We start from the raw sequence: 19,817 nt of genomic DNA, 5'->3' as shown, positions 1-19,817 counted from the left end.
ACAAGGTCAGGAGATCCAGACCATCCTGGCTAACGCAATGAAACCCTGTCTCTACTAAAAATACAAAAATTAGCCAGGCGTGGTGGAGGGCACCTGTAGTCCCAGCTGCTGGGGAGGCTGAGGCAGGAGAATGGTGTGAACCCGGGAGGTGTAGCTTGCAGTGAGCCGAGATCGCACCACTGCACTCCAGCCTGGGTGACAGAGCGAGACTCTGTCTCAAAAAAAAAAAAAAAAAAGCTGTATTGGTTAGAAGTAGGTTTATTGTATATAATGGAAAATACAAATTAATAGTAGCTTAAACACTTCATCATTAGTTTTCTCAGGTAGCAGAAGCCTGAAGATATGTAGTTGATCTTTACTATTTAAGCTCTATCAGGGACAAAGGCGCTGATAGGTTTCTTCTTCCTTATGACTTCCATTTTCAAATTTTCAATATGCCTGCTGTTGGAGCTCATCATTCTACAGAACAGGAATGAGTAAGGAATCAAAATAAATATGGCATGCTCTAGCCATATCAGGAACTTTGAAGGAGTCTTCCTGAAAGTTCCATACCACCCATCTGCTTAAATTTCACTGGCCAGATCTCAGCCAAGGGCTGAGAAGTTACAAATGTAGTCATTTACCACTGAATAAAATCGAGGTTTTACTATTCATGGCAAGACATGAAGAATATTGGGTAGGCAATTAGACAATATATTGCCTCACATAACTGAATAGTTCAAGGGTTGTTTACAGCTTCAGGTACAGTTTGATCTGATTTATGACAACATAATCAGGACTTTGATTTCATTTTCTCAGGCAGTCTCTGGCTCATTCTCCTCATGTTGTTTTTACTGGCTGTCTCTTGGATGGCAGAGATGGCTGTAACATTTCATGATATATAATCCTTCTACCTCACTGTCCAAAGAAAGAGAGAAACATTATTTCTGAGGACTGTCACGGAAGGCAAAAATGTTTTCTTCCCAGAATCCTAAGCAAAGGCTCTTTGTGTATCATTAGTCCAGCTGGATCACTTGCTTATGCCTGATTCAGTCATTATGACCAGGCGGATGGGATATACTGATTGGTTTAGGCCAATTAAGATGATCCCTAGCACTGGCAATGAGTTTAGCTTCCCTACAACACAGATTGTCTGGATGGGGAGATGTGATTACTGCACATGAACATGAACATGAACATGAAACCAGTGTTCACTACAACTTTTCTGGAAATTACCTCCCTCTTTCTATATAGTATGCTTACATAGATATTTCTTCATTTGTTGTTTAGTGAACTCCCCATATTATTTCCTCTTCTAGTCACCTCTGCAATTTAAATAGCACAATTATACTTTGATTTTAATGTTCATTCCATTAACCACAGGAGATGGACATCTCTTGACTCCTATTTTGTATGATGAGGACATCAAAGTTTCTTTATCCACTCATCACACTTTCTCAGCTCTACTTCCCAATTATTATGTCGGTTGTATCATTGTTTTTATAATGTTGAGATTGAGAAATATATATTCTGTCCTGCTACATTTCTTAAGTCTTCTCAAATACAGGTTCATTCTAAAAGTTTAAAATTAGAAAACAACATGTAAATTTTTATGACATTATAAATACTGTTCCTTGGTGGTCCAGGTGGTTACACTTTTCTTCTAGGTCATCAAAGACACAAGCTTGTGCCACTGAAGTTTAAATGGTTTCTCTGTTTCTAACCAGCACAAAATACCTTTACCATTTCTGTAAGTTTTTCAGGATCTCAGTTAAACTGATTTACCCCTTTAATTTATTTCTTTCCTCTAGAGACCTCTCTTCCATGATCATCCAGGGTGAATTAGACCAGGTCCTCCTGAGACCAGCAGCATGGATATTGTATATCCAAAACGTAGATCTGGGGCTTAGAAAAGAATTCTGGGCTGGAGTGCAAAATTTGAGACTTATTAGGATACAATTGGTAATTAAGCAAGGCTTGTGGATGAAATAGTATGGGGTTAGGGGGACTGTAGTGAAAGGAGTGAGAGGAGAAGAGGGAGGGCTTTGACATTTAAGTGCTAGCCAGAGAAGGAGTTGGCAAAAGAGACTGAGCTTTTCAAATCTTAGCATCAGATAATCAACAAGCTGGAGGAGCAGCAGAAAGTGATGTTGAATCTCACACCTGGAACAGGGGTTTTTGCTTCAGCATTCCTGGCAGATGGGATCTAGCCTGTGCTTTGATACCTGCAGTGCTAGACAGCCCCAAATGTTGAAACAGGCTTATACTAAACTGAATTATTTCTCTGTAATATTCTGGCCCCTATTCCACCTTCTCATGCATCAGAAATCCAGCCTGATTGTATTGTTTTTCTCTGCATAATAGTGGTCCAAATAATCTGAGATAGTTAAGTGCTCAATACGTGTAATGCAATCAACCATTAACGTTGTTTTTACATTGTTGTTACTATTAACAACATTTTATTTCATAGTTGCTCATGGCAAAAGCTTTAATGTCAGACAGCTTGAATTCCAACCTTGGCTCTGCTCCTTTCTAGCCATGTTTTCTCAATATCAAGTTTCTTAGTCTTTCTGTGCTTTGTTTCTTTTCCTTTGTAAAATTGCAATAGTAATAGAATCTCCTTCATACACTTGCTATGAGGCTCAACTGAGATAATGCATATAAAACGCTTATCACAGTGACTAGCAAATAGTATGTGCTCCATAAATGTTTATGTAATAATAAAATAATGACAGTAATAGTAACAATAATAATGAACTCCACTTGCTGCCTATGCTTACCTTATTAATGATCTCAATGAGTTGAAATTATCTGGGTCCAACTCCATCTCCTTTACTTGGCTTGGAGTGCTTTGAAAAGTGGAGTCCTATCTCTTTATTCATCATATCCTGCAGGGCTAAGTACAGGGGCCACCACATAGAAAATGAGTAAAATGTTTGTGGAACAAATACTTGCCAACCTCCTAGACAGCCTGGTTGCCCTTTTTTAAATATTAAGTGATAGCTCTAATCATCCACTAATCATCTTATTATTATCTGTTGGAGACCCCAAAGGGATCCACATGCACCACAAATGCAAATATGTCAGCCACACTCACCTTGTCCCTCTTTTCTCTGACCATCTCCACTGCCTGCAGTGCTGCCTGGAGATGAATCCTGTTGCCCCTTCCAATCATGAAAGCACCAGTGTCTGTGCCAAGGAGGCTAGCTGGGAATGACATGAAGACCTGCTTCTCCAGGGCCAAGGAAAGGTCCTCCTCCCTGAGTCTAGCCCTGCTTTATTAATTGGGCCCAGAACATAGCATCTTGTCTTGTGCTTAAACCCCTCTTGAACAATCCTATTGATTTTTGCTGCTAACCCCTTCTCTGTAGAGCTCAAACCAGTTTAAGGGATCTTCAGGGGCCAGAGGCCATTCCTTGTCTCCTACTTTTCTTCCCACTGTAGCCCCTTCCTCCTCAGGGCTTCCTTTCCTACTTATATGACAAGAGCCTCTAGGTGTATGAATGGGACCAACCTGTACGGGGAAGGGGTGATGGACAGTATGGAGTAGGAACTCATTCAAAGATGCCCCATTAATATATTATTTAAAATGTATCTCTAAGTATAGTTGTCCATGTTAAATTTCACTTTTGCAGTATCCTGAACATGGCAGTGGTTTCACAACTCTGTAGCTTGGTCGAAACTCACAGAACTGTACACCCAAACCAGCAAATTTTACTACATATAAATCTAAAAACAAATTATAAAATTTTAGTGTTGTCAGGATTTTCCCAGTACTTCATACTCTTGATGTCTGTTTCATTGTTTTGACTGCCCTTGCCCGAAAGAGCTGACTCGGGACACTGTTTTCTAGATTTCCTTTCCAGTACCCTGAATGTTCATCTATTTGATTTTTATTGATAATAAAATATGAATTAGTTAACTGCAGTCTCAAACATAAATAGATTAAACCAAACAATACCGGGAAGACTGGAGGACAAAGACCAGCTAACACAGAAAGGGGCCAGGAGGCTCTTATCTGGACTGTGATAACTCTGCTTTGCCACCCTTTATCTGCCTCTGTTCTCTGCTGCTTCACACGGTCGGCTTTTCAGTGTTCAAACAGCAGGTTAATACGGACTTTGCCGGATAGTAAGTGATTAAGAACGCCCTGTCTTGAATTGATGTGGTCTTATGTTCTCTTGCTCAATTCTGTTAATTCCTTTTGAACTAGGCTGACTTCTGGGCAGCTGTTTCCCAGTTAGATATGGTCTGAAGCCTCTCTCTTCCTTCTCTGGCTCCACATTCATTTTTTAGTTACAGACATATGATGTCACTGTGTCTGAACACCTGTTCTGCTTTACAACCCCTCCTGCATGTGAGTCTACTTCTTCCCAAGCCATCTCCTCTCATAAAAATGAGTGATCATCATTTAGTCCACATGGAAGCGGTTTCCTTTGACATCCAAGGACCCTTGGTTCCTGGGCAACTGTGACCCCTCTGGAGAGGACAGATGCTCAAGGGAAAATCCAACTGTCCCTGTGTTCATGTTTCCACCCATTCACCTCTTACCAAGTGAGTGTCCACCCTAAGCCAGGTTCTTATGAAGTGCATTATCTCTTACTTCCAGCAGCTTACATTTTAGTGAGGGAGGCAGAGTGAGTGAAAAACACATCAATAAGTTATTTACAGAGTGAGATAAGGGCTATGAGTGACATCAACAGAGGCTTGAGACAGAAAATAACAGAGTGAGGGATAAGTGGTGCAGGGAAACCTGGACCTGTGAAAAAGAGATATTTATGCTGAAACAGAAGAGAAAGCATTTCAGGTCTGGGAAACTGTGAATGCAAAGGTCCTGAGACAAGAAAGAGCTGTGTGTAAGACTAGAAACCTAAAGCCCAGCATAGCTTCAGCACAGCAAGTGAGGAGAGTGCTGTGAGATGGGATGGGAGAGGAAGCAAGTTCCAGAACCTGAGCACCCCGGAGGCCGAGTAGAAAGGTCTGGGGCATAAGACCCACTCATTAATCTGATATGGGTTTGGGAGACTGGGAGATAATCATACACTTCAGAACATAGAGCAAAATAAGGATAAACGGCCCTCTGCTGTAGATTTGACTCTTACAAACAACAAATTGCAAATGTTTCTCCATTTCCAACTTTATTTGGAGGAGGTTTTATTAGAAGTTCCTTCCTGAGATAGAATGATTGTCTATAAGGTAAACTGAGATGCCTGTGAATGACCCATGTGCCCATATATGACACAGTGTCTTGCTCTAGGATCTTATTTACTCTGTGGTGTTTATTAAAATAAAGCCAGTCACCCTGGCTTTATTATGGGAAAGGTATTCACAGTTTGGTTTCCATGCCTTTGCAGCTGCATTAAAACTCTTTGTATAACTGTTTAAATTTTTAGCAGCTCTTAAGTGGATGGAAGGTATGCAGGCTTCAAGTTTGTGAATTCAAGAGAAGCATTGATTTATTTTAGCAATTTAAATTTGGAATTTAATTTCCATCTTCCTTGTTCCTTTCTCTTTGTTCTCTATTTTCTCTCTCTCTCTTTCTCACTCACTGTCTCTCTCTCTCTCTCTCTCTCACACACACACACACACACACACACACTCCCCACACACAGCGCTTTTCTGTAACTAAGGCACCCTAAATACAATAGTTTTAAAACAAGCTTTGAGACTTTTAAGATAATCTCCATGGTGTGGTGCTGATGACACACTCCAGGCCATTTGACAGACTGCAACGTAGTAAGTACATAGCAGGATATTTGTACCAGTTGAGCAAAGTATGGTGTGGACAACCATTCAAGTTTATAAGTGAAATAATAGAATCAAAGAACACCATCTCTTTGAGTGGTGTTTCTGGCCTGGTAGCTCCACTGAGCTGGTTGTACAGGGTCCCTGGCAGGGAAGCTGAGCCTGTGGCCTGAACAGCACAGGTTTCTGGCACATCGCAGGGACAGGGACATGTAGGGGGCATTTAGGCTGCCAGCTTCCATGTTACCTTCCAAACAGCATCATCAATTTACTGGGAAGATATATTGCCCATTGTGTGTAGTCATAGTGGTGGGACCAGGGCCTCTCCCTCCAATCCTCTGACTCAGAACAAGGAGAAAAAAAGACACATAGCTAAACTTGGCCACACAGTGTATTCTCCAGGGACTCTGAATTTGGGAGAGTGACCCACCCAAGGATGGAAAACTTGTGGAAGCCATTCACCATGTCAGGAGTGATGCTGTGGCATCTTGGTTGAGTTTGTCTGTGAACCGGTTGCTGTGCTTTCTGCTTTATGGTTCTCCAGAGCTCTCCTGGTGCCTGCTTCTCCCAGCTTGCTTCCTGGTATCTCAGTGGTTCTGTGAGTTTCTCATATTATTTCAATCATTTTCTTTTGTTTAAGGTAGCTAGAATCTGTTTCTGTTGTTTGCTCTCAAACGCCTTAATTAAGATGGTACAATAAATGTTCCTAGAGTGAATAAATTAACAGAATAAAGTATGCCCAGATTAAATTTCAAGTCTTTTGTGACTTTTCCCTTCTTTCATCATAATCAGAAAATTGAACCCCATCTGTAGATGAGTTTTCTTGAAAGTTGGATAAATATGAAAGTTTTATATGATGCCTTTTGGAGGCAAAACAGTTTTGTAAAAATAATTGAAACTTTTAAATATATGGCTATTGTATGGTAGTTAGAAAGTTCAGACAAGCATAAAAAGAATATAAGCATATCCACAAACATCTTTTTATACAATGAATATCAGTTGACAAAATCATGCTCAATACCTGAGCATATCTCATGGGAGGGATAATATAGTTTAAGTGGTGAATCTCTCATTATTAAACATTTGAGTTCTCTCCAAGTACTCACTCTTATAAAAGGCCCGGCAGTGAACATTCTTTTAGGCAAATCCTTGTATGCATAAGCTTATTACCCTTAGGATACATTTCAAGAAATAGAATTGCTGGGCCAAAGACTTTGCACGTTTATAATGATTTTACTCACAACGGTAGCCCTTTAAAAAGTTGATTAAAAAAATGAAGAGCCCTTTTATTGTAGCTCTTCTTCAGCAAAGACAAAACAAACAAACAAAAACAAAAAAATGGTCTACATTTCAAGGTATGCATCAAGGCAGCCCCATTTAAAACCACATTGCATTAACTGAGGTGCTTCAACTGGTCAGCCCAACTAAATAGAAACAGATGGTGCAAGAAAAATGTATTAATATCCTTGTCTATTCAATACAACAAGACATTGCACCTGCTCTCTTCATTCATATATTTAAAGCTCATTTATAGAGTCCCTACTGTGTGCCTGGCATGGTTCTAGGGGCTGGGGGCATATGAAAGGAGGCAAGATCTAGTTTCCAGCTTTGAGGCATTCACAATCCAGTGAACCATGCAGACCCATAAATAACTCACAAACAACACAGTGTGGTGGCCACTGCCACAGGAGAGGCATAAACACAGCATTCTGAGAGCAGCAAGCCAGAAGCAGTTTCAACCTGTGTGTAAAGTCTTCTTGTTCCCTTCTGTCTCACTAGAAAGCACTATTTAAAATGAGAATATGAGATACACCTTGAGAAATACAAACAGAGGGTTCTGCAGAAGTAAAGAAGGGAGAGATCAGGAACAACTCCAGGGAGTCCATGGGCATTGGCAAGTGGTAGGACTGGCATCATGTGGAGGGTCATTCTGGAAGAGAAGGCATCGTGAGCACTGGTACAGAGCAGGAAAGAAAAGAAAGTGTTTGAAGAACAGACTGCTTGAAATAGAAGGTTTGGGTACAGTAAGATGGCTGAAAGTCTGGGCTACCTAAATTGATGTCAATAACAAGATAAAGCATTTGTGTGTAACTCCATATGTGAAAGAGAAGCATTGCATTAGTTACCTGTCATTGCTTCAACGAATTACCACTTGGTGGCTTAAAACAACACAAATTCATTATCTTACAGTTCTCTAGATTGGAAATCTGACATAGATCTCACTGTGCTAATATCATGGTGTCTGTGGAGCTGCCTTCCTTTCTGGAGGCTTTAGGGGAGAATCTGTTTCTTTGTCTTCCCCAGCTCCCAGAGACCATCAGCATTCTTTGACTTATGGCCCCTTCTTCTGTGTTCAAAGCCAGTGACAGCTGGTTGAGTCCTTATGTCCTCTCACTTTGACCTCCTCTTTTACCTCTCTCTTTTACTTTTAATAATATTTTAAGGACCCATTTGTATAATCCACAATAATCTTCCCATCTCAGAATCCTTAATCACATCTGCAAAGTCCCTTTTGCCATGCAAGGTAACATAACCACAGGTCCTTGAGATTAGGACATGGATATCTTTGGGGAGCTGCTTTCTACCTTTCTTGGGTATTAGGGTTTTAGAGCAAAGAGTGATGCTGTTGGGGATCTATCTGCCTGAGGAAGGCCATGCTGACCTCAATGAAGAGGATGGACTGGAGGGAGAGAAGACCAGTTAGACAATCTTTGATGATTACCTCTCTCTCTCTCTCTCTCTCTCTCTCTATATATATATATATATATATACACATACATACATATATATAAAATTAGGCCCAGTGGAAATAAGAAGGAAGGGACAGATGCAAATGACAGAGTGGAAATAGACTCCCCAGGAACTGGCAAATGTTTGAGTAGAAAGTGGGGAGAAGGGGAACAGAGGTGGAGGTGTCAAAGATGATTCAGGCTCTGAGCATCCATGAGTGAGGATAATGGCTTTATTTAAGTGAGGTGTTTGGTTTAGGGAAGGGGAGTAGTGGTAAATTCAAGTTTAGATCTTATTGTCATTAAAGAAATAATCTACAGTTCCTCTGCTTTTAAATTTTTCATAGGGGATATGAGATAAATACATATTCAAGACATACACACCAGGGAAAGAACTAATAGGTGGAAATGGCTGAGAGATGTTGAGACAAAAACTTGGCACAAAGATGGTGAAGAAGACATACACAGAATGGGGATTCAGATGGGAGGAGAAGGAAAGAAGAGAGAAAAAAGTGTAAGAGTAAGATGGGGAAGAAATATAGACCATGAGGAAGAAAGAAGGACCTAACAAAATAGAGGGAAAATGAGAGACAAGGCATATCAACAGAGAGAAACTAAAAAAGGGACCAACTCAAAGGTTTCTAGCATGGATAAGTTGGTCAATTTAAATTTCCAGTTCGCTTGAGATGTGCTCACAATCGTTAAGTTAATAATTTTTAAGATTGTCTTTGCAGATTTATTTACTTTCAGAAGTTAGTCACTGTCCACAGCTTCTCTGTTTTGTTTAGGTTCCAGGAGGCCTCAGTGGCCCTTGAGGGGGTGAATTATTCACCCATTACCTCTTTGCTCCCTGCCTGCCTCCGTGAAGGAAGGCTCTGCTCGCTCCTGCCCTTCCCAACATGCTTAGGCTAACTCTTGAATTATTTTATCCTTGGAATTTGAGGCTTTTGTCACATGTGTTGAGGAAAAATATTTTTCACTCTGTCACCGTCCCTCACAGATACTGCAACTCACTAAGTGGCACACCTGCACCACACAACTGTGAGTTTATGCCCGTGTTACAGATGGGAGCGTTGAGGCTTGACTCTTGTTTAATTACATGCTCAAGGTCACAGGTGGTCAAAGCTGGGAGGACAGGCTAAGACAGCAAATAGTGGACTATCAATATGGACAGGATCATTTAGGAAGACTTCAGGCAAATGGAATCATTGTCTCTGGAAAACTTGAGTCTTATATCCAAGGTGCTACGAAGATCACTCTGAACCCTGCACCCAAACTCTCCCTGCTCTGGCAGAGGCAGAGGCATAAGAAGGAAGTAAACTATACAGGGATAGGATTTCCCTGGCACAGACGCCACAAACGCTTTCATGTTTATTATCTTTGAATAGAGGAAGTGGGCACTCAGAGAGGCTAACCAACTTGTCCAAGGTCACCCAGGAGCCTGCAGTCAGCCCAGGGCTCCCTCCTGCCCTCCATCAGATGAGCAGCGCTCCGGCCAGGGAGGGCACGTGCTGGCCAGCCCGGAACGGGTGAGATCGCTCCAGCCCGCCTCTGCGCCCACTCCCCTGTGCGCCCTGCCGGCAGAGCGGCACCCCCGCTGTCCCTGGCGCCCAGTGGGGGCGGCAGCGGGCAGGGCAGTGGGGACCACCGGGGCTGGGGGCTGTTGAGCCCGTGGAGTCCGGCTCGGTTGGGGAGAAGGACGATGCGCGGCGAGCCCAGGTGATCCGGGGCTGGGGTCCTGCGCCCGCAGCCCCTGGCCCGCGCCTCGCGCTCGCCGGCTCCCCAGCGCGGGGGCTGGAGCCCGCACCCGAGGGGGCGGCGGGGAGGGCGCAGGCAGCGGCTGGGAGCGCAGCGGCAGCGGCGGCGGCAGAAGCTCGGCTCAGCGGCTGGGGGTGGCCGCTCGAATCTGCCAGGGCACCTCGCTCCCTCGCCTCTGGCAGCGGGTATGTGCGGCAAGTGCGCCGGGGGTCGGGACCCCAGGAGCCCACGGGTGCCGGTGGGGACGCGGCGGGGGCGGGGCAGCACGACGGGGTCGGGGGCTTGGGGGTTCTGGACTCAGGAGACCCGGCTTTGCGACAGGGTAGGCTTCGGGGCGGCTCAGGGTGTAGGTGGGCTGGCTGGTTGTATACAACGTGTTTCCAGCGTGGGATCACTGTAGGCTTGGGGCTGGTGCTTTCCACTTGTGTATGTAAGTACTTGTGAAACTGCATGTGTGCTCACTGACTATACAAGGGAGGTAGTGTATGTAAAGATTTGTGTGTGTGCGTGTGTGTAAGAGAGAGCGCGCACAGGCTGTGCATCCATAGCCAAGTGTGTAACTGGATGTGTGTGTGGACTCTATGGCTGGTCCTTGATGTGCAGCCCAGAGTGTGCTGTGTGTGTGTGTGTGTGTGTGTGTGTGTGTGTGAGAGAGAGAGAGAGAGAGAGAGAGAGAGAGAAGATAGTGTGTCTTGAACGTCCACTTTGATGTGTGTGTATACGTAGCCATGAGTGTGTGTGTACGATGTGCTGCATAAAGCCTTGGCGGTCACTGCCGTTACTCGCAACCATCCTGCAGTTGCCTTTCACAGAATCCCAATCCCAATTTCAGATGCATTTCCTCACAGCTTGCTACCCTGTGCGGCACTGTGCTATTAGTTGTCTTTGAAAGAAGTGGCTGTTGATACAAGGAAGTGGCAGCTGGCAGAGGTCAAAAAGTGGTAGGCATGAGCTTGTCTTCCTAGAGTTCAATGTTAAGAGAAAATCTTGGCTTGATTTCCATTTGGTCCAATCAAATGACGAAACAGAATGTTTCTCAGGGTATAGGTTTGGCATGAACCAAAGGAGGCTTTTGATGGAAGGACACTGGTTCAAGTTTGCCCTCCCTGTCTTCCATCGCTGGGATGGATTCTCTGGCCCTTAAAGCTGTGGGTGACTGTGGTGAGCAGTAGTGGATATTTACCCTGTCCCCGGAATGGAACTTGAGCATCAGTGACCAAGGGAGATGTTGCTGCGTGCTCCTGGTGAGCACAGGTTTTGAAGGAAAAGGACGTGGGTGGTGGATGCGGTGCCCTGAAAACAAGGAAAAAGTCAGGGAAGGGATGAGACCTGCAGAGTTCTGAAGAGCAGCTCTCACCTAGGAAATATACAAGTGTCAGGAAAAAAATTAGTAAAAAGTAAACAGGTTTTGCAGCGTTAGCAAGTCATTTCTTAATCATGTTTATTTTCCTCCTGCATTCTCATCTTAAAATCTCTCTTATGTTTGCATCATTCCCTCCTGTGGGAAATATCGTTATTATAATTATTATTATAGAGGAGAGCCACAGTCATCATTTAAATGCCAGGAGAACTGTAGCTCACTGAAGCTAGCAGGAGCTTCAGGGAGCATTTAGTTCAGTTCATATCGAGCAGAAGGAGGCCCCAGGGCCCAGAGGACAGCAGTGTCCCTGGTTCCTCTGAGTTATCTGGATTTCAGTTCTGATGCTGTTCCCTGTAGGGGCAAAAGCATCCTTGAAGCCAACAAATCAAATGTATATTCTTTCACCCTGCTCTTCTGGACCTCCCTGATTCTGTTCATCTCCTCATCTCCTTCCCCAACTTCACAGACTAAAGGACAGCACCTGAAACCCAACATAAGCATCCTGCTACCCCAAGACGCCTCCTGATTTTTCCAGCTGTTATTGAACACCACCATCCTCTACATCACCCAGGCTGGGAACTGAAGTCACCTTTTTATTCCTCCTCTTCCTTCATCAGTAGCTGCCATAGTTTTCGTCTATAGGCAGGTTTTATCTGTTTTTCCCTCAATACCTCTTAAATCTATTTTGTTTTTCTTTTTATTCCCACTGCTACCACCTTATCAGGTAAGACCCTTACTTGGGAATTTCTGGAGATAGGAATAGATATAGACTATGATCACTGAAAAAATGCAAAGCAAATACATGAATTGAACACCTTTGATATTATCACTGTCTGACAAGTTAAATTAGTTTTTTAGACGAATCTGGATAATGACTATAGCATCATTGAGTGACATAGATCAAGTTTCTTTGCCTTTCTAAGTCTTAGTTTCTTCACCTGTGAAATGTGATGAATGATTTCAACTGGAATCTAGCCACTAGATCATTTCCAAGGATTCTTTCAATGCTAGAATTCTCTGATTGCCACTGATGTTCTTGGTTGTAGCAAGAAACATTTCACCTAATTTCTTATGATTACCTTCTGATATTTAACTGATCAATTTGTTGATATGAAAATTCAGTCTTCCATATCATTGCCTTTTTGAATATTGAAAAATATTCAATATTATTGAATATTTTTATTCAATAATATTATTCAATATTTTTATTCAATAATATTATTCAATAATATTCAATATTATTCAATAATATTCAATAATATTCAATATTATTCAATAATATTCAATAATATTATTAAGGTAACTTCACAGCATGCAGTAGTTCAGGATTTCTTGGCACTATTGGAATTTTGAGCTAGATGGTTCATTGTTGTGAGGACTGTGCTCTGCATCATAGAATGTTCAGCAGCATCTCTGGCACTCATTAGATGTCAGCAGCAACCCCTACTTGGGACAACCAGAAATTTCTCTAGGAATTGCTAAATGTCCCGGGGGGTGGATGGGCAAAGTACCCCTCCTCCTACCACTCCAGTTGAAAACCACTGCCGTAATTCAAGCAAGAGTCCTGTAACCTTGTACAGCAACAACTTACAACAAAGTTTTTAAATAAATAGATGAATTGCTGTGGTGCTAGCTGCCTTCCCACCCCCTTCCAACTTTACCATCCTCACACATTTACCTTTATCCCTCTTGCTTTTCACTGCCTTGTTGCTATGCCTGGGAATGCTCAACATGCTGCTGAAGGTTGAGAAGCATTTGGAAGGCAATATAATAATAATCTTAATAGCTCACATTAGTCTAGACCTTGATATGTGCCAGACACTGTTCTAAATGCTTAATGAGAATGATCTTATTTAATCTTCATTAAGAATCCTATGAAAGAGATACTTCTGTTACTCTCATTTTAGCAATGCGGTAACTCAAACTTAGAGAGGTAAAATAATGTGCCCAAGTTCTCTCAGCTGTGGAGTAGTGAAGCTGGGATGAAATTGTGTGTTGTCTGATTCCAGAGTTCGTGCTCTGAACCTCCATATTATAGTGCCTTGCATGAATGGGATCTTGGTGTTACAGGGTAGAAAAGAGCTTAGATATCCTCAAGCCCAGTTGTATATCCAAGTCTGCCTCTAGAAAACAGGCTAGAGACTCTAAGGTTGTGAGTTGTGTTCAGCTGAAATGTGATTTCTCTCATTTTTATGACTTTGCCCCCTCTCTGTTATTCAGAAATAGCTCAAAGGCATATGCAGAGTGAAAGGGGTGGTGGCAGGGTTGGGTAATGGAAAAGTGGGGAGGTGCAGGGGAGAGGAAGGATGGAGGAAGGAACAATGAATTATACCTTTATTTTTCCATTAACTTCTCCTTACCATCAATCTAAAATTTCTTCTCTTGTCAAAATTAAAGTCGCCATTTTTTTAAAAAAAAACTCTGTCTTTATTCTTCTTGGTTTGCCCTTTGATTCCTCCATTCTGCATGCTGTTGACTTCTTTATACTATTGAGACAGTAGAAAGTAGTACAGATTTGCACAGAGGGAAATACAATGTAAATGGCTACCAAATAGACTTATTCATAGGGCTAGCCTTAAGTATAGTCTGAGTAAGAATGACTGCCTTACCATTTACCAATTACTAATATGCTTGCAAATCTAAGGCACGTCTGAGAAGGTTGACTATTTTTTTTAAGTGCTATATCAACAAGTTCACAGGTTTGGTAACTGCCAGTGAATAAATGATAGAGCACTGGCTTCACCAGCCTCATGATTGGTTAAGAGAGTGCTTCTCAAACTTTCATGAGCGACAGAATAATTGGATTGTTTGTAACACAAAGGATAAATGGCAGAGGGGATGAATACCCCATTTTACATGATCATGATGTGATTATTACACATTGCATACCTGTATGAAAACATCTCATGTACCCTACTATGTACCCACAAAAATTACAAATTAAAACTTAAAAAAAAAAAACACAAATTGCTGGTCCTCACTCCCAAAGTTTCTGATTCACCTAGGTTGAGATCTGAGAATTTACATTTCTAATAGGTTCGCAGGTGATGATGTTGTTCCTGGTCTTGAGACCACTATTTGAGAACTATTGGGTTAAGACCTAAAGAACGAAAATGAAACTCACAATGCAGCCACCTGGATTTTTAGAATGAAAATATATCTGATTTTAAGATAACTAAACATTTGGATTAATGAGAATCAATGAGTGGAACAAGACTGAAAGGTCAATAATTACTAGGGATGAATTGACATTTCTTACTAAGCATCTAAGCTTTGCCTCTTATTTTGAGTTTCAGAAAAACCTTTGCTTTTTCTCAGCAATCGTACTTCTAGGTTGAATTAATTCTGGTCTTAGATCTTGTCATGTTCCTTGTCTCCACCTACCCCCACTGCTACCTTAATTTGGATGATAAAATTCCTCATTACTTACGGAGTAATCCAAATCAAAAGTCCTTTAATATCTTGTCTACTGCCAGATAAATTCTGAAGAGTCTAAGTTAAGAAAAATATATTATCTGTCCATCGAGTTTGTATTTCTTCTCCTTTCAAATCCACATTAGCACTATGGAGAAACCCAACAGAAATTTAAGTCTGCATATTTATGTAGAATTAATTTAATTTTTGATATCTCAATCAGAAAGTTTCTTTTAAAACCAAATTTCAAATTCAGTGAACTCCTTCCTTCTCTTTGAATATTAGCTTCTTTTTTTTTTCATGATCACACATTCCCCATTCAAGCAAGGTGTCTCTAAGCACTTACTCAGAAAGATCTGTTCTGAAACTCAGATTTAATTTAAATAATGTTTACTGAATATTTATCATATGTATGTTTTGCACACCTAGTCTTTGATTTTTCTATCAACTCCTGAGAGAAGTATTGTCTCTCTCATCTACAGATGAGAAAACTAAGGCCTAGACACTTTAAGAAAACTTTTGTATTAGTTAGAAGGCTAGGTGTATTAGTAAATGTATTTATTGGTTATACATAATAAAAGCCAACACTGGCTACTTAAACAAAAAATTAGGATTTATTGAAAAAACAATAGTGCTTTTATAGTGGAGTTAAGGAACTTGGCTCCAGGAAGGATGGGAAAACAGTCAATTCTAGAAAACTCAGCTCCTGGAGTCCATGACCCTTTCCACATTGCTCTGCCATTAGTTTGACACATTCCCAGGAGTCTGTTCTCTTAGTTCAGACTCTCAAGAAAGAGAATCTGATTGGCTCAATTGTTTATGACCAAGAAGTCATAGCAGAAGCATAGTTGCCACGGGCTCATCCTTGTGGTTGCGGTAAATTTTTCCAATGGCAAGTGGTGTAGTGGATGCCTGAATAAATGTCCCCTCCTATCACACAACTAGTATGGCAAAGACAGGATTTAAACTCAGATTTGACTTCAAGACCAGTATTTTTCTTCTCTGAAAGGGATGTTGGATGGAGAATCACATACTGTGGCTTGTAATAGAGACAATCTGCCTTTCTTTTTGAGGTTCCTGCACATTGGGCAACCCAGACACAACATCCTGATCCTTCCATTCGTGCACCTCTCTTGGACTCTGATGCTTCAGTGGGCACATCCTGGCACCTCTTTGTCCACCTGGTTTCTGTGTCACGTGGCCTGGCTTCTCATTCTGCTCATGTTTGTCACATCTGTTCACCTAACACGACTCTAACTCACAGATTGTATCCCATCTTCTACCTGCACAGTAGATCATCATTGCTATTGCCAAGCACCTTCCATGAGCATTGCTGAGAGCTCTGTGTCTCATTTAACTTTTCTAAAAACTCTGTTGTTGCCCTTTTTGAGGCTTATTTTCCAGTATTTTATTATGAAAATAGATACTTAAGGGAAAAGTTGAAAGAACTATATAGTGAACACTCGTATAGTCACCAAAAAGACTCTATAATTATCATTTTACCACAGTTGCTTTGTCATATTTCTGTCTATCTATTCACCAATCCATTCTTTGGACAATTGCAAAGTTGTTGTTTCTTATTCTTATTTTTATGCTGAGGAAACAAACCAAGACAGGTGACCTGACCTGTCCAAGGTCACTCATGAGGTGGTAATTGGGCTGGGACTTAACACTGGCAGTCTGAATCCCCAAACCACCTTCTTCTTTTGTTTTGTTTTGTTTTGTTTTTGAGATGGAGTCTCGCTCTGTCAGCGAGGCTGGAGTGCAGTGGTGCAATCTCAGCTCACTGAAACCTTCGCCTCCAGGGTTCAAGCGATTCTTCTGCTTCAGCTGCCCGAGTAGCTGGGACTACAGGCGTGCAACACCACGCCCGGCTAATTTTTGTACTTTTAGTAGAGACAGGGTTTCACCATGTTGGCCAGGCTGGTCTCAAACTCCCGACCTCAGGTGATCTGCCAGCCTCGGCCTCCCAAAGTGCTGGGATTACAGGCGTGAGCCACCACCCCCGGCCCTAACCACCTTATTAACCACTAAGCAGCTTTGTCTCCCCTGTAAGGGGAGAGGGAAAGACTCACTAAAGTTCAGGTAGTGGCAGGGCAATGTCCAGTGCCCAGGTCATCTGATTCTCAAGCTCTGGTAATTTCCATTACATTGAGCCACAAAAAATAGTCCACCTTCCAAGTAGTAGAGTTTCTTCGCTCCCCCAAAGATCGGCAGTTTTGGTATTTTACAATCTACCTTAGATCTCTGGAAAATCTGATTTTTGACACAGATGATTTCATAAAATGAATGCACTCTTTCTTCCTTCTCAACATTTCAAAATAATTTATGAAAATGACAGACTGAGAAATTACCATTTTGGATAACTTTTTGCGTTGTTCAGAGGACTTTCACATAAGTTATCTTATTTGAACTTCATGAGTAGTAGCAGGTCTATAAGACAGGTGGGCTGGATGTCTTAACCACACTGAACAGCGATAAACCTGGGGCAAAGTGAGGAGCTCAAAGTCACATGATGCCAAGAGCAAAATTGAGCCTTAGTTAAAAACATATTGTCTTTCAAGTGCTGGTAGACATTCTGGAAGCTTTGAGAAGCTAAATAAGTAATAGTAAATTAAGCTGGGAGAGCTGAGATAGGGGATCATTGAGATCTGGGTTTTTTTTGTTGTTGTTTGTGGGATAACTTAGTAGTTAAAACTCTGGACTCTGGTCTGGAATTGCTTTGGGCAGCTCCTCTTTCCTATGCCTCAGTTTCTTCATCTGTGAAATGAGAATAATTGCAGAACCTCCTGATAGCGTGATGTGAAGGTGAATGAAGTAATGCACGTGAAGGGTTAGGTTCTTGGTCTGTTATAAAAATGTGCCATTGCTCTCCTTCTGCTTCTTCCCCAGGATCCCTTTCTTCTGTGTTAAATGGGCCCCTCTAAAATCTATGGGTATAGTTTTATTTTTTGCTCCAGGGGTTGGTTTAGAAACTTTTGGTAGGAGATTGTAGACAGCAGCCTTTGGGGAGGTGACATTTTATTAGTCTAGGAAAAATGTAGATTTTGCTTAAGAATTTTCACCTAAGAGGCTGTAAATAGCCTATGTCTTTTGAGATTGCACTGGCATGTTTAATTGGATATGATCATTAGCACATGATATCTGAAATGGAGAATTCTGTATAAATGGTTTCCTAATCCAGGAGGTTCAGAAGAAATAGCACAGAGTGAGGACAGCAGAGGTAAACATGCCTGCAGAAACCTTTCTCTTGGCATGCAGAGCAAATACTATAATCCAGGTGTCTCAGCCAATGAGGCATTTAAACAGATACAGAAAAATCATTAAAGAGGATTTCAGAAGGGTATGCTCACCTGGACAGATTGCACTCCATCCTTCCAGTGTCTCCTGAACTGCTCTCCAGGAATCATTTTCATCAGAATCACTGGGGCATTTATGATTCAAAAATGCTTTGAATGTGGCAGTGCCTGAATCTACAGTTTTCCATGTGATTTTTAGATATACTAATGTTTGAGAACCACTGCTGTCAACAGCATAATTCTGTAAGATTCAAAATACTAGTTGTAAAGAGTTAATTTAGATGAAATGCAAATTTTGATTTGACCTGCTCCCAATTCCAGACCTCTGAAATCAGTAATGACAAGAACCTTTGGGCATTTTCAGGCTCAGCCTTCAGAGGCTTATCCTATAGAGAAGAGGAATAATTTCTGTAGCCACATCCCAAAGTAGGGGAGATGGGCCACTAGGTACACAGCTGCCTTTGTGAAGAAGCAGAGTAGGAAATATCTACCCTCCAATGATTGGGGCACAGGAAAGCTGGAATCCACCTTACTACAACAGCTGGTTAATGTCATACTGTGAACTCATTGAGCACCTGCTTTGTGAGTATTCATTTTCTATTTTTAAATTTTGCATCAACCTTGTGAGGTTTTTGGTATCTTTATCTCCATTATACAGATGAGGCTGCTGAGGCTAAGAAAAGTCAAGTAATTTGCCCAAGGTCATATTGGTAGTTAATAGAACTAGGACAGATTCCAGGGTTGTGGTTTGAATCAGGGGTTGGCAAACTATCTGGCCCACTGCCTGTTTTTGTGTGGCTTGCAAGCAAAAAAAAAGATGTTTACATTTTTTAATTGTTCAAGAAAATCAAAAGGAGAATAATATTTTGTGACAAGTGTAAATTATATAAAATTCAAATTTCTATGTCCATGTATTTAGTTTTATTGGAACACAGCCATGTCCATCATTTATGTATTGTTAATGGCTGTTTTCATACTACACAGCAGAGTTGAGTAGTTGTGACAGTGACCTTATGCTCTTGAAAGCCTAAAATATTTGGTAAATAGCCATTTACAGAAAAAAGTGCCACCTCCCACTTGAACCATTATGCCTGCATTTCTCAAACTTCAGCCATTTGAATTCTACTCCTTCGTGATTCTTGCCACCTTTTCATACCATCTGGAACATTAACTGTGTGACATTTTTCTTTAGATCAATTAATTTTCCTTAAATAAATTTATTTTATAAAGAAACAAAAATGAAAGCGAAAACCAGTACCAATTGCAAGAAATAGAAGAAAACTGTAAAAACAAATACAATATACCAAGAACAGTGTATTCATATTAGATTTCAGCTAAATAGCTGGAACAGACAATGTTGGTGTTGCTTCATTTCCTGCAGATCCCCTGACCATTTCTCTGTAAGCCATCAGACTTCCAATGATGGACCTGAAACATTTTTGGAGGGCTGCTCTCAGTCTACTGGAATCCCCTTTGCACACAAGCACAATAAATTGGAGGTGCCTGAGAATCCAAGTTCCACTGTGGATAGCT

The 19,817-nt window shown here is 41.5% G+C and overlaps 1 protein-coding gene across 3 annotated transcripts in view; it reads left to right on the top strand.

The window, feature by feature from the left end:
* HTR4 (5-hydroxytryptamine receptor 4) overlaps window positions 1-19,817 on the top strand; it is a 329,389-nt gene that overhangs the window by 109,390 nt on the left and 200,182 nt on the right. For 2 of the 3 annotated variants that reach the window (XM_055112774.2, XM_003829051.4), the window contains exon 1: window positions 10,272-10,396. The exons of the other annotated variant lie outside the window; for it this stretch is intronic. The gene's annotated coding sequence lies outside the window, so the exon portion shown is untranslated. Of the gene's footprint in view, window positions 1-10,271; window positions 10,397-19,817 lie in introns of those variants that run through there. 3 annotated transcript variants of the gene reach the window in all.

Source organism: Pan paniscus, chromosome 4, assembly GCF_029289425.2.
Source record: "Pan paniscus chromosome 4, NHGRI_mPanPan1-v2.0_pri, whole genome shotgun sequence".
Lineage (NCBI taxonomy): Eukaryota > Metazoa > Chordata > Mammalia > Primates > Hominidae > Pan > Pan paniscus.
The sequence above is the reverse complement of the archived record's forward strand: the minus strand, read 5'-3'. Positions and strand labels throughout refer to the sequence as shown.